Raw genomic sequence first — 15,749 nt, 5'->3', positions numbered from 1 at the left:
CCCATCTCAAAACGTTGCAAGAAATAAAAGGCATAAGTCACGCTGAAACCAAAGAAAAACAGAGAAAACAGAGGAGTCAACAACTTACATCAGCACTATTGGGCGGAGGATATGTTTGGGGCATGAACCCCTAGGTCCTTGCTCCACCTCATTAGGGCAGGGCTGTTTTGAGCCCGCCCCCTGCTCTTGGGTAGAGGGGCTCGCCTCCCTTGTATTTGGGGGCATGGCGGTGGAAGCACCCCCCTCCATCGGCACCTCGGGCACAGCGGTAGAACCGCCCACCCCTGTTGGCTCTTGGGGCATGGCAGCGAAGCCACACCCCTTCAATGGCACATTAGGCATGGCAGTAGATTCGCCCACCCTTGCTGCCCCTTGAGGTGAGGTGACAAGGCCACCCCCTCCACTGGCACCTTAGGCATAGTGGTGGATCCACCTGCCCCTGCTAGTTCTAAGGACGGGCCGACAGTCCAGCCCGTCTCCACCAACCTCACGGACATGCTTTCCCCTCCGTGAAATGGGATAGGTCCCGACCCTTGCAAGGATGAGTGGGCACTTATCAGCATGTCCTCGCTCTTTAGGCCATCACGCTCGGTGTCATCGACTACCTCCTCATCAACTTTGTCGTCGTCATCATCATCACTATTAGTTTCCTCCCCTTGCTATCGCGCTAGTAGCTTCCTCTGCTTCTTCTTCCTCTCGTCCTCCTTTGCCTTCCTCTGCCGCTCGGCCTCGGCATGGTTCACTGCCCTCATGGCTGGGTCCCTCGGCAATGGAACTAGGTGATCCCTGAGGATGAGGTCCCTTGGCTGGTACCCCAATCTCAATGTTAGTATCGAGGTGTCAGGAGTTCAATTAAAGAGAAGGCATGAGGAAGGGAAAACTTACCAAGATGGTGTATCCGGCCTCCGACAGCATCGGGGGTGATCTAGCACTAGGTACACAAAATCAAGGGGGGCACCCACGCTATCTTGGGGAGACTCTATGACCTCCTTGATATGCTGTGCCACTTTAGAGGGGGAGAGCACCCCCTCAGCAAGCGTCGTCCCATAGAATGATGCCCTGAGCACCATCACATATAGGGGAAGTGCCCGCCTCATTAGTGGTGCCACCCTCCTCGCATGGTAGGTGCCGATGATGCCAAACTCCTTTAGGCCCTCTCCTTCAGGATCCAAATGGCAATGAGGTGGTCCCAGATCTTCTTCTTGTCCTTCTCTAGGAGACCCCACTTCCTCCATGAGTCTGGGACCTCTTTGACTAGGTGCCCAGTGAACACTAGCAGGAGGGAAACTGCATTGTTCTTGAGAAAGAACCAATGTGAATGCCACCTTTTGTTGGAGGTTGACAAATGCATTGGCGGGTATTCGCCGACTCGGTTGTTCCAGAGTTGAATGTTGGCGCATCCCATCGGTGTGCTCAGCTCTTGCTTCTTCTCCCATTTCTTCTAAAGGGTGACGGTGAAGAAGTACTGCCACAGATCAAAGTGTGAACTAATCCCTAGGAATCCCTCACATAGGGTGACAAACACCGCCATGTGCTGGATTCCATTCAGATTAAGATGCTGCAACTTGATTTGGTAGTAGTGCAGCAACCCCTAGAGAAATTTGTGAGCAGGAGTTGCAAGCCCCTGCTCATGGAAATGCACAAACAAGATGACATAGCCATCGGGCGGCGACGCTATGTCCTCCTCGCTAGGCAGCCGCCACTCCTCGATGGCGGTCCGTGCGTAGAGAAGGTCATGGTGGACAAGGCCCTCCATGTGCTAGAGGGTAACATCAGAATAGCACCATGGCTCTGTTCAAAGATGGGGTGGGTGGATGCGAACTCAACTACGGCTAAGACACGGATGCGGAGAACTTAGGCGATTGGCGGCGGAGGCTGCAGATGCGAAGGCAAGGAGGCAAAGTATGAAACCCTAGGGGTGAACCCTTTGGTTTTATAGGGGCGACGGATGTGAGGAAACCAACTGTCCCCCTAGATCTCCGCACCTCCCATGATCTACCACAATGTCATGCCATGGGATACGCACATGCAATCTCTATCCTTTCCTTTAGGAAACTCACCGGACGTTTCGCCTTCTCAGGTGGACCAGGACTCGTTATGAGTAAAAGGAATATGGATCAAAAGCGCATCTATGGCCCATCTAGGCCTAGGAGTCCAACAGTTGGCCCATCAATAGGTCCAACAGCCGCTCCAAACACCCCTACAACAAAAGGGTGGAAAGAGCTAGGGCCCACAAGCGGCTAGCACCTAGACGCACATGTGCCACTGGCATCTTAGCCCATGATTAAGTCTCAGTCAGGCTTTCCCTGACCGAATCTCCACGAATGGGATATCGGGACCCAATCAAACTATCCAGCTAAACAACAACCAAATCTCACGACCATACCCACGAAGGGTCCAACCATGGCGAAGAAGAAATCACCATCTTCAGAGCATGCCATGGGCAACAATAGAGGGCCAGGGCTCTCAGAATCCTCTCTTTTAGAAAACCATCTGAAGTAGTATCCTACTCCTCCATAGGCTCAGGGGCCACACCCACCAGGTGCGCTCGTGTGCACCCACGATAAGTCAAAAAATCACCTAGGCAATTCTACTCGACTCGCCTGAGGGCTCGGGGGCTACTGTCAGGGACCAATATTAGGTTACCCAAAGAGGAGGAGCTAATGACTGTCAACATTGATTCATCCGTGTGACCAAGTGTGCAACTACACCGCTTGCTAGATCACTTTTTTGTCCATCCACCAAGACCATCGGCCATGCCTCGTCTGACCCTCGAGAGTTGGCTCCGCCTCGATGGGCGCTATGGCCATAGGTACCGTCTCACCCGACCCTTGAGGGTTGACTCCACCTTAGGCTAACTTCCAAGGGCTGGCTCCACCTCGCCCAACATCTGAGGGCTAGCTTCGCCTCGCCTAGCCCCTAAGGGCTGGCTCTGCCTCGCCCGATGTCTAAGGGAAGACTCTGCCTCACCCAACGTTCGAGGTCTAGCTTTGCCTCACTCTACCTCCGAGGGCTGGCTTTGCCTTGCCCAATGTCTGAGGACTGGCTCTGCCTCACCTGACCCCTAAGGCCTAGCTCTGCCTCGCCCCACATCTGAGGGTAGACTCTATCTTTTGCCCTAACGTTCGAGGGTTGGCACTGCCTCGCCTAATGTCTGAGGGCAGAGTCCACCTCGCCCGACACGCGAGGGCTGGCTCCACCTCGCTCAATGTCTGAGGGTAGACTCTATCTCGCCCAACCCCCGATGGCTGGCTCCACATCGCCCGATGTCTAAGGGCTGACTCCGCCTCGCCTGACCCCCGAGGGCTAGCTCTGCCTCGCCCGACCCCTGAGGGCTGGCTCCACCTTGCCCAACATCTAAGGGCTAGCTCTGCCCTACCCGACATCTGGGGGCTGGGTTCACCTCGCTCGATGTTTATGCGCTTGCTTAGCCATTAACTACACACGCAGATAAGGCAGGGCACTCAAGTCAACCATAGTACCAAGAACCATACCCTACACGCCTATAGGAAAGTACGCCAATATATGATCAGAAAGGTGCTTTGAGACCTTCCAGGCATGTTAGAGTCCAAACAGTGTTGTAGGTGCTAACATTTGTCTTACAGTGTTGTGGGCGCCGCCATTTGCCCTCGGACATAGATCTTGACAGAAGCATACGACAACCACTATGGTTTAGGAGGAAACTCGCATCACCTATAGTAACGGACATGCGGTCACTGTGCCGTCTACTCCCCGTAGGGCTGCAGATCAGCACCCTGGTCCACCACGCCGCCCATCAGGATGGGATGGGACTCAACAACTTGTTGACAATGCCAAGACATGGCATCATCAATGGACAAATGCCTAGTGTGGCCCTATCAGGATCAGCAAACATGCACCCAGCGTGGAGCTATCCCTGGCATCATCTGCCATGTCAGTGGGGCTTGCACAGAGGAAAAGGAAGACCCGACATCTTTGAAGGACCTCCTTTGCCTCTGGTTTTTCTTCTTTCTTCCATCTATAATCCCTGCTCCCCCTTGGTCTATAAAAGGGAAGGCAGAGCACCCCACTAAGGGGATCAATTTAACACATCATGCATCACATCACACATAGGTGAGTAGCAACCAAGCTCTCAGCATCTATTCGACCTTTCCATCAGAGACTTAGGAATTGTCCCTCTCTCGCCCATTTATAACCCCTACTATGAACTTTTCGGTGCTAATAACATGAGCAGTAGCCATGAACTAGACACAGGGACATTCTGCCTGAACCAGTATAAACCTTATGTCCCTTTAGCACACCATCCAGGCCAGACGCGCAATAACACAAATTTACTCATTGGTGTTTACTCGAAACACCGATAGGTATCATATCTCCTAAAGCCATAGCGTCTTTCCCAAAGATGGAGACCCACCTCTTGCCCCCAGTTAGCTACAACGGAAAGTACCACCATCGTGCGCTGTGTGCCGCCGCATCGCCATGCACGTAGCCAAAGCACGGCGTCGCTCCACTGTGACCTAGACCTAACCCTATATCTCCGCTAGGTCACCATGAAGCTGTAGCCGTGCTTGCCCAAGCACAGCATGGCCGGGGATGGCCGGAGCGCCGCCACACGTCTTTGCCAAGCCGCCATTAGCGTTGCCTCCGTAGCCAACCGTCGATAGAGGTCCAACGACCTACCTCATCCGATGCAGGTTGACGTGAGGAACACAACGGAGGTAACCTCATCGCTAGAGACCTCGCCGTCGGCGAGCTATCACCAGTCAAATGCCATCCAAAATTCTGTTTCATTGACATGTGGGTCCCATTGACCGTGGGCCCCATCTGTCAGTCTGTGTTTGTTTTGATTTTCTTCTTTTTAATAGATTTGAATACAAACTTCAAAAATTCATATCTAGAGTTAGGAGTGTCCCAATTGAGTGAACCAAATTTTGTTGGATTCATCATGATATGTACTATTTGATAAAAATATGAAACCTACTGTTTGGGATATTTTTCTAGGAGAATCAAATGGAGCTAGATAAGTGCTTTTAAATTGTTTTCAATCTTGTAAAATGCATAACTTGAGCTAGGAAAGTGATAAAAAAGTGATTCCAATTTTGATCATCTTGTGTTCACATGCTCTAGCTAAAAAAATTACTAAACCTACAGTAAGCAAGCTTGGAATATGGTCTTCCTATTTAATCTTAAATAATTGCTAGTTTCTAGTGAAAATAAATGAGGTAAAACTACATAACTAATGATCATGCAAATTTTTACATAGTGATATGGTGCTAGGATGAATGTAGAAAAAATATGAAATCTGTTGTTTGACACTTTTCACTAGGCTAAACTATTTTGGCTAAAATAAGCCTATGCAACTTGTCATTTTTGTAGAGATGGATATACTTATCCAAACGCCATGAAATCCATATAGTAGACCTTTGCGGACATATGTAGGATACTGTAATTTTCTCAGAATTTATTGTGCACTTTTGATATAATTTCCTTATTTCACCTTAGTGTCCAAATAAATTAATAAATGCATTTAAATAATTTATTTGGGCTTGACCATTATGTTTTCTAGAGTGTGTATGATGCCTATGAATTGTTGGTACCCTTGGTTGTGCCCAAATTTGATTGATTGTATGCAGTGAAATATTAATTGCTCTATAATTCAATTATAGTGACTATTCGGATAGTTTTGGTTGCTAAGTAAATTGCATGGATAAGATGATGTTTGCTGTAAATCTTATCAATAACAAAGGTGTAGATAACTTACTTATCTTGCTTGTGTAAAATTTTCATGGCAATAGGCTAAATGGTTTGAGAGTTATAGCTGTTAGAAGTTGCTCTCCAGAAATGCTTATTCTCTAGAATTTCTGGACAGATCAAGGAAATTACTTTGTTTGACCTTGATAGCCGTTGAATCATCTTGAGATGACTATACGAAAGTTGTTGGCAGTTTTATAAGCTTTCCATAAAGTCCAAGATCATAGTATTTGGTTGAGTAGAACTCCAGTTATTTCCAAAATAAGTAGCTGCTATTTATAGCAGGAAATGACTAAATCAATTGTAGTTGTTTGCCTTATGTGATGTTTGTGTAGATGCTTAGGCTAATTGAGATTAGTTGTTAGTTGTAGGTTCTAAGCCTCTTACTGATGATAAACAACTTTACCTTAGCTTACTAGAAGAGATATGCACCTACTCAGTACAGATCAATTAGAAGAAAGTCATACATCTACCTTGGCAACGAATGTCAAACTTATCATGCACCTTGCGGATAACCATGCTCATGCATGTACAATTTATCATATCATCTCATCTCTTATGCATTCGTGATACTCATTTGTGCATATGCATGCAATAGGTTCCCCAGAAGGAGTGATGCTCCTCGAGTTTGAACCCACGCATCAGGAGGATGAGTAGGCAGCCCAGGAGCAGGAAGTTTAGGCGGAAGGAGTCTAGAAGATCTTCCTAAGTGTCCTGACCACCAACCTTCCTCGTTCTTGAAAGGCAAGCCCCGGAGCATTATAAGCCTCCTATGTTTTTACAAATATCACTTGTGCCCTTTATGTTTGATGCATTATGTTATAGGAGTTGATTGGAAACACTTGCTGCATATATTATCCTTGTCCAGACAAATATATCTTGAATCCCTTGTAGGTCTAGGATCGAATATATGCTTAGTCTTGCTTAGTCCAGTAGAAGTCAGGTGATTTCCTATCACCTAAAACATATAGGTAGATAACTAATCATGGTAGGCTATAATTGCTATCGTGGAAATAACCATGTGTTGATGAATAAGGAGACCGGGCGGGATTGTAATAGAGAAGCACAAGGCATGGAGGTCTTGGTGCATATTTATCCCCATCTATGTCAGTTAAGGACCGATTCGTTGTATGTCCTCATGTCATATTGATCACATGCCTAGCACTTAGTTGGCCGGATAAGTCATTCCCACCGCGAAGCCGAGTAGCTCAATTTAGGCAGGGCTTCGGTAAGTGAAAGTGCGCACACTGGAAGGCAGTAAGGATGTGCAAAGAGCCAGTGGTGTGAATCCAAGGGCAGGCTGGGCTTGAACTTCCTAGCAGACTAGTAGAATCTCTGAGGGTGCTGTAACAACCCAAAAATCCACACACCAAAAATCACAAATACAAAATTTTTGTCTTGCCCTATGTGATGATGAGTGACACATATAGAAGCCCAACCCTACTTTTGGATTGGATGCGACCCAACTAGGTTAAGATCATAAGCATAGTTTAGTTTTATGCCACATGTGTAATTAAACTCCTAAATAAATAAATCATGCATGCATCCTTAATCCCACTTGTGATTTGGATTCTTTTGCCTTATGTGATGTTTAACTAACTTACTAAATATTTATGATAAACTCTAACCAAATTGGCAACAAATAAAAGAGAAAGGAAAGAAGAGGGAGCAGCAGCAGCCCAGGCCTGCTCGGCTTTGCAAACTAGCCCACCTACCCTTTCATGCGCGTAGCCTACGAAGCTGGCCCAGCATCGCCACTCGCATGGGCACAACCGCTGACAAGCTAAGCCCGCTCGTCAGCCATCACATGCAGCACACAACCACAACGCGCCAAGCGCCTGACAACCCGACCCCGCTTGTCAGCACAGTAGCATCTTCTTCCCCTCGCCCACGCATTCTCCACCACACGTCCGGGAGCTAACCAGCGTGGTAGGCGTGGGCCCAAGGTCACACAAATCACATGACCTTGTTCCCCTTGCACCGCGCCTATGCAACCGCATGAGAGCCGTTGGATGCGCCGCATGTATCACCACCGCCCGATCGCCGTCCGCCATTGGAGCCCTTGGAGCTCGGCTATAAAAGCCAACGTCCGTGAGCCCTAACCCTTAGCCCGTTCGCCACCGCCGCTGGTGGCACAGCACCACATAGCGTCAAGCCGAGAGAGAGAGAGGAGGGAGAAGCAAGGTGGAGAAGGAAGCCGCTATGGGGAGGACCTCACCGGAGCCAGGAGCGCCGCCCCGATCAGTTGTAGCGATGTAGCTGCTTGGCACGGCACTACATCGCCTCATCACGGCCTCACCTCGCCATTGCACCACCATCCTACCGCCACGACCCCTACGGTGAGCCATCTTGCTGAGACCACCTCCCTAGCCAAATGGAACATGCACCGCCATGATCGAAACCTTGCTGAAGCTTTGAGCTCCGGCCTAGCCCAACTAGTTAGCTAGGGAGACCGCCATGGCCACGCTTGCCGAGACCCAGGACGCGCCGTGCGCGCTGCCATCAGCCAAAAGGAGGACCCCAGCCATGACGTTGTACATCAGAACAGGAGCACAATGCACGGGCATGCTCACCATGGCCGAGAGCACAACCATGGCGAGACCACCGCATCTTCTATGTTGCGGTAAAGGCACCGTTGACACCCCAACTAGCTCCGCCATGATGAGAGTCACACCGCGCTCACCTTAGTCGAGGAAGAAGCCCACCGGATCCCTATGTTGCCGCACCTCACCTCGTCGAAGCGCCACCGCCTCTGTTTTGCCCCCACCACCATGGCCAGAGCCACTGGGAGCACCAGGAGCTCCTCCAACACGCCCACCATGGTCGTAGAAGCACCGTGGAGCTCACACGCTCCTCCAACTAGGCTATTGCTACCACTGCAGCCCTGTTCATGCACACCAACGAACCCACGCCGCTGTTCACTGTGGCCAGGACCCTATGAAGCCCTAGCTGTTGCCCTGACCCCACCATTGCAATTGCCAAGGCTTGGGGAAAACTATTGCCTACCCTAATCGGACGCTAGCGCCGCCGTGGGAGCTCATCGGTGACCTCACCGCCGGCGAGAGCCCCGTCGGGGAAGAGAAGAGGATTTTCCCATCGCCGAGCAGCTCCAACCACGACCTCGCCGACCATGACCTCACCGACCATGACCACGCTAACCATGTCCTGAGCAGCTCCGCCGAGTAGCTCCGACCATGACCTCGCCGACAACGACCATGTCCCGGGCAGCTCCGACCACGACCTCGCCGACCACGACCACGCTGACCATGTCTCGAGCAGCTCCACCGAGCTCCAACCACGACCACATCGTGCACGTGAACCAAACCCTGGGAAGGAGTAAGTGGACCCAGTCCTTCATGGACCGGTTCTGCGGTCTATGGACCAACGCAGGCAGGTTCACCATGAACCGCGCCTCACCTGCGCCCGTGGACCACGGCCCGTTAGTGACCCAGTATGATGACATGGCCACACCAGCGCGCGCCACATGGCAGGCAAAGCCCAACCCGTATCTAGGCCCAACCGGCCCAGTTTGGACTCGACCTGTATTGACCATTGACTGGTCAAACATTGACCGTCGACCGGGGCCACATGTTAGTGACACCGCCAAGCAGGACCCCACTTGTCAGCTCAGAGCCGAGCCGATGACGTCATGCTGACGTCAGCATGCCATGTGGACCAGTCACAGCGTGACACGTGTTAGCCCAGGATTAATTTGGCCTTTTCCAATTTCAGAGATGAATTAAACTTTAGAAATTCATAACTAATTCATATGACCTCAGAAAAATATGTAACTAGGACCAAAATTCATCTAAAATCGAGCCTTACGCAATGAACCCATGTTTGAGTGCATTTGACTCTTTTGAATTTTCATTACTTCTTTGTGCTATTCTATAGACGTCGCTAACGCGACTATAATGCGATTGTTTGCAGACTCGGAGGAGAACCAGAAGGACGAGGATCGAGAGTACCGTGAGGAGTACGGAGACGACTACACTGAAGGTGCCACATCCCACCCAATCTTGTAGCACCTATTTACGCATGGCTAATGTAGAACTGCTATTGCTTTACTTTACTGTTATAATCATACTATGATAGGACTTGCATGGTAGTATGCTTACTTGATGGCCTTTACCTTGACGCAACCTTACCCCTACATACCCTGCTATTAGGCTAGACACACGCTTACTACTATATTTCATTGCTTATACTTCTACTACGCGTATACTACATTAATGCGTGGTGGAAACTGGTGTTATCTGGACTATGGGGAGAGTGCTGCGTGTGTGACTTGGGTGTGTGGAGGGTGAGGGTTGTGTCGACCAAGTTGGAGTATACGACAAGCCTAGGGCAAGTCTTGCCATGTGGTGCTACCTGGGCACTTGGATATGGAATACCTGTGGTGGGTAAATGGTAATTGGAGGTGTCCTTGGGTGTGAACCTCGGAGAGGTGGAGCCTAGGATAGAGGTGCTATGGTGGCACGTAAAAATGGAAACCCTGATGAAGACATTCTGGCTTGGTCAATCCCTAAGGACTTACTAGTACTCAGACTCACCACGAATCCTTTACATCCCACTCGCCCTATATGGTGCGGGATGGTCGGACTACTTGGTAGAACAATGCCACTACTGCTAGGCGAACGTGTGCAAGGAGGTATGGGGCGCGCGGTTTCTCCCACACCCTTCCGAGACTTTAGGAGGCCTTGTAGACCTGGCTCTTGACATCCAGAGGGCCCCGGCTCTGTCTACGACTCACATTATCAGCCATCCCAAACTAGACTTGGGATGTTCCAGGGCTGAGAGGTAGGGTGGCATCGTTCTAGGCTAGCAAGTGGCCAGAATCTGCCTAGACGGGGCACCATCGAGGATGGCTATCTTGTGGGTATGTGAAACCTCTACAGAGTGTATGGTTGATCGATCAATACATGTGCCGACTTGTCGGCTATGGACCTTTCCTAGGTTTCGCTTAAACTGGATAGTGAGATGAGACCTTCTCTTCTTTCCCCGAGAGAAAGAGTCGGTCGTAGCTAGGGGCTACGGGCCTTGAGACAGTGCCAAGAGGGAGTTGGCCTGTCGACTGAGCGATGGTATGGTGATGGTGTGGAGACGGTGGTATATCGATCCTAGGATCGAAACCTGGCTCTGGAAAGGGAATGGGGTGGAATGTATGTGGGAATGGTGTTAAAACTTGACCAACTATTATTATATACTAGACATGCTAATACATAGGAAACCCCAGCCTTATAGGTTCCTTTTGATTATATCCAACTTGCATTCAATTTCCACAAAGCAATGCTCATAGGGTGGGAGTGGCCAGTATAAATCGTACTGATAAATTTTGGCACATAGGTTCTGCTAAGGAGTATAGCTTCGAGGAGTTTGACGGTTGAGGGGTTCGTGCCTACACTCGAGTTTGGCGATCTTATCTTCAAGCTATTCTGAATGAATGCTACTTTTGATTCCGCCAATGCATCGATGTAATAAATTATGTAATTCCACACTATTTGTACTCTAATATTATCGTTGTATGGATGTGGTATTCGACTGGAAATTTGGGTAATATGATCTACAACGGTCTTATTACACTTCAACTCTGTGGATTTCCCTTCGTGGAAATCAGGTCATTTTAGGTGCGACGCTGATCGAACCCATGAAGTTGGTTCCTAAGTTGTACAAAAGGTGACTCGATGCGACCCCGATGACAGAAGTATGGGTTTGTGTTAGGAATAATTCCTCAGCTGGCTAGAAATCGATTCGAATCACCATCTCTTTCAGATAGTGAGAACTTAACTGAGCAGTGGCAACATAGAGTAACTTAATGGAAACTTGATGGTTATGATGATGCTCAAATTATTATATCGGATATGGTTACTAATGCTTGTTAGCTTAATCAAGTGATTGCTCTAGTATAGGTGCTAATCTAGACACGCTTAATTGAATAGGTATTCAAATTGATGCTAGAGGTACTAAATCTCCAAGTTATGTTACTTAAGCTTTTATGCAAAATGTTGTCAAGCCAACTCCACTGATAAAGCCTTGCATAGTCCATGGCGTCATATTATTTCTGGTTTATGACGGGTAAGTCTAGCTTAGTACATTTTCGTACTCAGGGTTTAATCCCTCTTGTTGCAGATGACATGATGTATCATGGGTACTATAAGAACTGCCTTCATCCTATTGTGGATGAGGACTAAACCATGGGGCATGGTACTCCTGAGTTATCCCCTCTTTCTGCTTTTGTTGGAAATGACCATGGTACTAGCATGTATTTGAACTAAGTGTGATGTTGATGTCAAACTACTTTGCTTCTGCTATTTGAACTTGGTTTGTAATAACTATGTGAACTCTGATGTATGTGAGATACTTGTGAACTATTTGTGAACTATGATGTAACATGTGACTGGTTGTGTTGAATCATGTACGATCTTGGTTTATATGTTGGTTTGCTTAAGATCCTTCGTGATTTCATTGGACTACCAGGTTTAAATGGGCTCAAGTATGATAGTTTGATCGCTTCGGTGATTGCTATTGTACTTGTGCTCTTATAAATTGGACGGTTCTATTACAGTCCTATTGGGTGATGGGTTGTTAGCTAGGTTACCATTATCATGTCAACCTGAAGTAAGGTTTGGATAGAGGGATTTCATTCAAAGGGTATGGTTCCAACGGGTCAAGTTAGAGTGGTGGTGATCTAGTGGAAAACTTGACCACGTTATTATATTTCACTATTATGTGAACCTAAAAGAGAAACATGACTAGGTCAGGCTTTCTACAGGTCCACTGGGTTAGTGACACATATGCACATGCATATGTATGTGCCTCGGGTTAGTTAGGTTAGAAAAGGGCGGAAGAAAAAGTTAGCCATACATAGGTGTATACCCGAGTATCAGCCATATCCATGTATGCATATATGGGTCGTTACCATTTTAGGTGATTGGTTACGGACGTATTCAAGTATGTCATGGTACACACATATACGCGAATATATGGGGCTAGCTACTACTATGGTGAAGAGTACTATGGGTTATTATTAAATGAAAGAAATGAAAAGAAAACATATCTAGAATTTAAGTGGGCACAAAAAAATAGGAAAAAGGATGCAAATGTGTAGGGTTTTATTTTAGGAGACTTATGGTGAAAGAATTTTGAAACTCGAAATTAAGACGAACAAGATATAAATTATTGAAGTTTATTGGCTAAATGCGAATGGAATGGAACATGCATTTTATTTCTACCATTTTATCTAATGAATATGAGTGCCAATTATCTAGGTATGATCTAGGGTGACTCTAGTTTATTTTCGAATTTTCTAAAAAAAATCCGTAGTTAATAAGCTTACCTTTTATATTCCTGTGTATGATTCCCGTGTACGCCTAGCAACTCTACTCTAGCTCAGAGACTAACGTGTGGGTCTAGTCAAGCGTTAGAGCTGACCAGCACTGTGTTGTACACCGATCTGTGGACTGCTCTCTGTCCCCTGTGTGGTTCACGTGAGCTGCGCCTACTTCGAAAGGAGAGGGGGAAGGTAGAGGCTGCCGAGTGGGCCTCGCTTGGTGTGGTGGCATGCGGCCATTGGGCCGAACGATGTGGCCTGGGGGCAGATGTCCTCAGACCTCTCGAAGGATTAGGCCGGGGCGGTTCCATTCGTTTAGTCAACCGGGAGGAGGAGCGAGAGGGGGAGAGAAAGGGAGAGGGATAGAGAGCAAGGCAAGACGGGAATAGCAAGGCGTGGGGCACCGACGGTAGTGGCCTCAGGTCGACACCGAGCCAGCAGCGTCCTTTGGCTCATGTTCCTTCTCTTCACCCCATCCGGGCACTAGAGCAACGAGAGGGAGAGAGGAGAAAGAGAGAGAGAATGGTAGAGAGAGGGAGAGAGAGAGGAGATGGACAGGTCAGGACGCCGGGGGAGCAATAGTGCTTCGGCGGCGTGGAGCAAGGTGGAGAGAGCAGGCAGCGGCGTCATGGTTCACAGTGCCGGCCCTAGGGGTAGAGCACGAGGTGCGACGGTCGAGGGCCCAAGTGGAGGAGGGGCTCAAGCCCAGATATACAAACCCCCAGATCATATACCGCCTGTTCGGCAGGCTGGCTGGCTAGGCTGGTGCTGGCCAGCCCACTCACGAGGGCACTGTTCACATGAACAGTGCCTTCCCATCAGAATAATATTTTTCTCTCATAACAATCTAGCCGGAATAGTATTTTGGCTTATTTTTCAGGCCAGCCGAACGGCCTAATAATCGATTAGGTATTAGCAAACTAATGAGAAGAGAGACATAGAACTGGTCAGGCGGCCCAAAAAGACAATATTGGTATTTCCTTCCTAGTTTCCTTTTCCCTTCCTAGTTTCCTTTTCCCATGACCCTCGGGTAGAGAGGAGGCGAGGAGTCACGCTGCACACAACACACTCTGATCGTGAGTTCGCGACGTGCGCTTTACACACGTGGAGCTGACGAGCCGCGCCGCCGCGAAGAGCTGGACTACCGAAGACACGAACACGGCGCATGAGGACGACGACTAGGCAGGGCTCCACGACGACAACACCGATCAGCTGTTTAGGCCCAAGGTATTTTTTTTTATTTTTAATCCAAATTAATTATTTGTATAGTATTCCAGACTTCTAGTACTTTGTACCCATATAGTCATATTTTTCTTCTAATTTAGGTGTTAGAATTTTACCTAAGAAATATTTGTCATGGGTGAGAAAAAACACGAATATATTGCCTTTTTACTCTACATTGTTCCTCGATAATTATCATACATCTATAAATATATTTTTTAATTTATATTATTAGATTTTATACATGGTCAAAAGAGGCCGTTGCGACTTGAGATCGGCAGAGGGCCCTTAAAATTGATGGACCGGCACTGATGGTTCGGCTGCGTCCGCTCCCACCGTTCGCTCAGCGAGAGAGAGAAAAGAAGGAGCGAGGCAGAGAGAAGTGATGGACAAAGAGCGAGGGCGCGGAGAGAACAGGGGTGCAGAGCAGGGAAGGGAGATGGGGTTGGGGAACAGAGCAGAGCGGGGAACGCGGCACGGCGAGGGGCTTGGCTCCGGTGGCGTGGGATGCCAGAGCGGCGGCGACTCGACGGCGATGCCTGGAGCGGGCTCGGCGACTCCGGCGCGGCGGACGTGAGGTGGCAGCGGCTCCGTCATCCTCAGCTGTGCTCGAGCTCCTTGGTGCTTCCCCAATGGCGACCTCGACACCCTTTTATAGGCGCGGGCAAGGCGGTGGTGTACAGTACGTCGGTTGCCGTCGTGGAGATATTTGCTGGCCATGGTGCTCGGCTGTCGACGGAGAATCCAGAGAGGATAAGAACGACGCCGGAAACGACAGCAGAGAAGGTGGGTCGCCACGGAAATATCTCCGGCCATGTTTCACGTGCTCGTGGTGGAGGGCGCGGCGTACGTGGAGACGAAGCGGAGAAGGCACGGCGCGGGCACGGTGGTGCCGTGCGCCCTGGGCCAAGCCGAGGGAGCACTTGGGCTGGGCCTTGTGGTGAAGAGGGAGTGCATACACAGTGAAGAGTTTTCTTTTTCCTTTTTATAAATAATAAACAGGCAATGTAACAATGTATGTATATATACCTATACGTATGTACCTCCGAAATAACTTTATTAACTTCTAATTAATTGTAAGAAGGGAACAAAGTATCGTTTATGTACTATTTCCTTTTTTTAATAGATAGACGATGTATTTCTAGTTCCTAGAGCATCAAAAGATTGTAATACTAACATCTATGCATTTCTAAATATTTCAAGGAAAAGAAATTAACTAAAATGTAATTTGAAAACTAAATCTATAATTTAATAATGGGGAGGCTTTTATAATAAGAGAATGCATTGTCCAAAAGAAAGGATTTTAAATAATTCGCTGTGCATGGAATTGGAAATTTAAGGAAAACTCTTGGTGCCTCAAATAAATCCCAGAAAGCAAACACTCAAGCATTCAAGTAGGCATTCAAACATTCAAGCACTCAAGCAATTCCAACAATCTAATCTAAATGCATATGGTGGGTTTTGATGC

The sequence above is a fragment of the Miscanthus floridulus genome, chromosome 2 (genome assembly GCF_019320115.1).
Source record: "Miscanthus floridulus cultivar M001 chromosome 2, ASM1932011v1, whole genome shotgun sequence".
NCBI lineage: Eukaryota > Viridiplantae > Streptophyta > Magnoliopsida > Poales > Poaceae > Miscanthus > Miscanthus floridulus.
Note: the sequence above shows the minus strand (reverse complement) of the source record.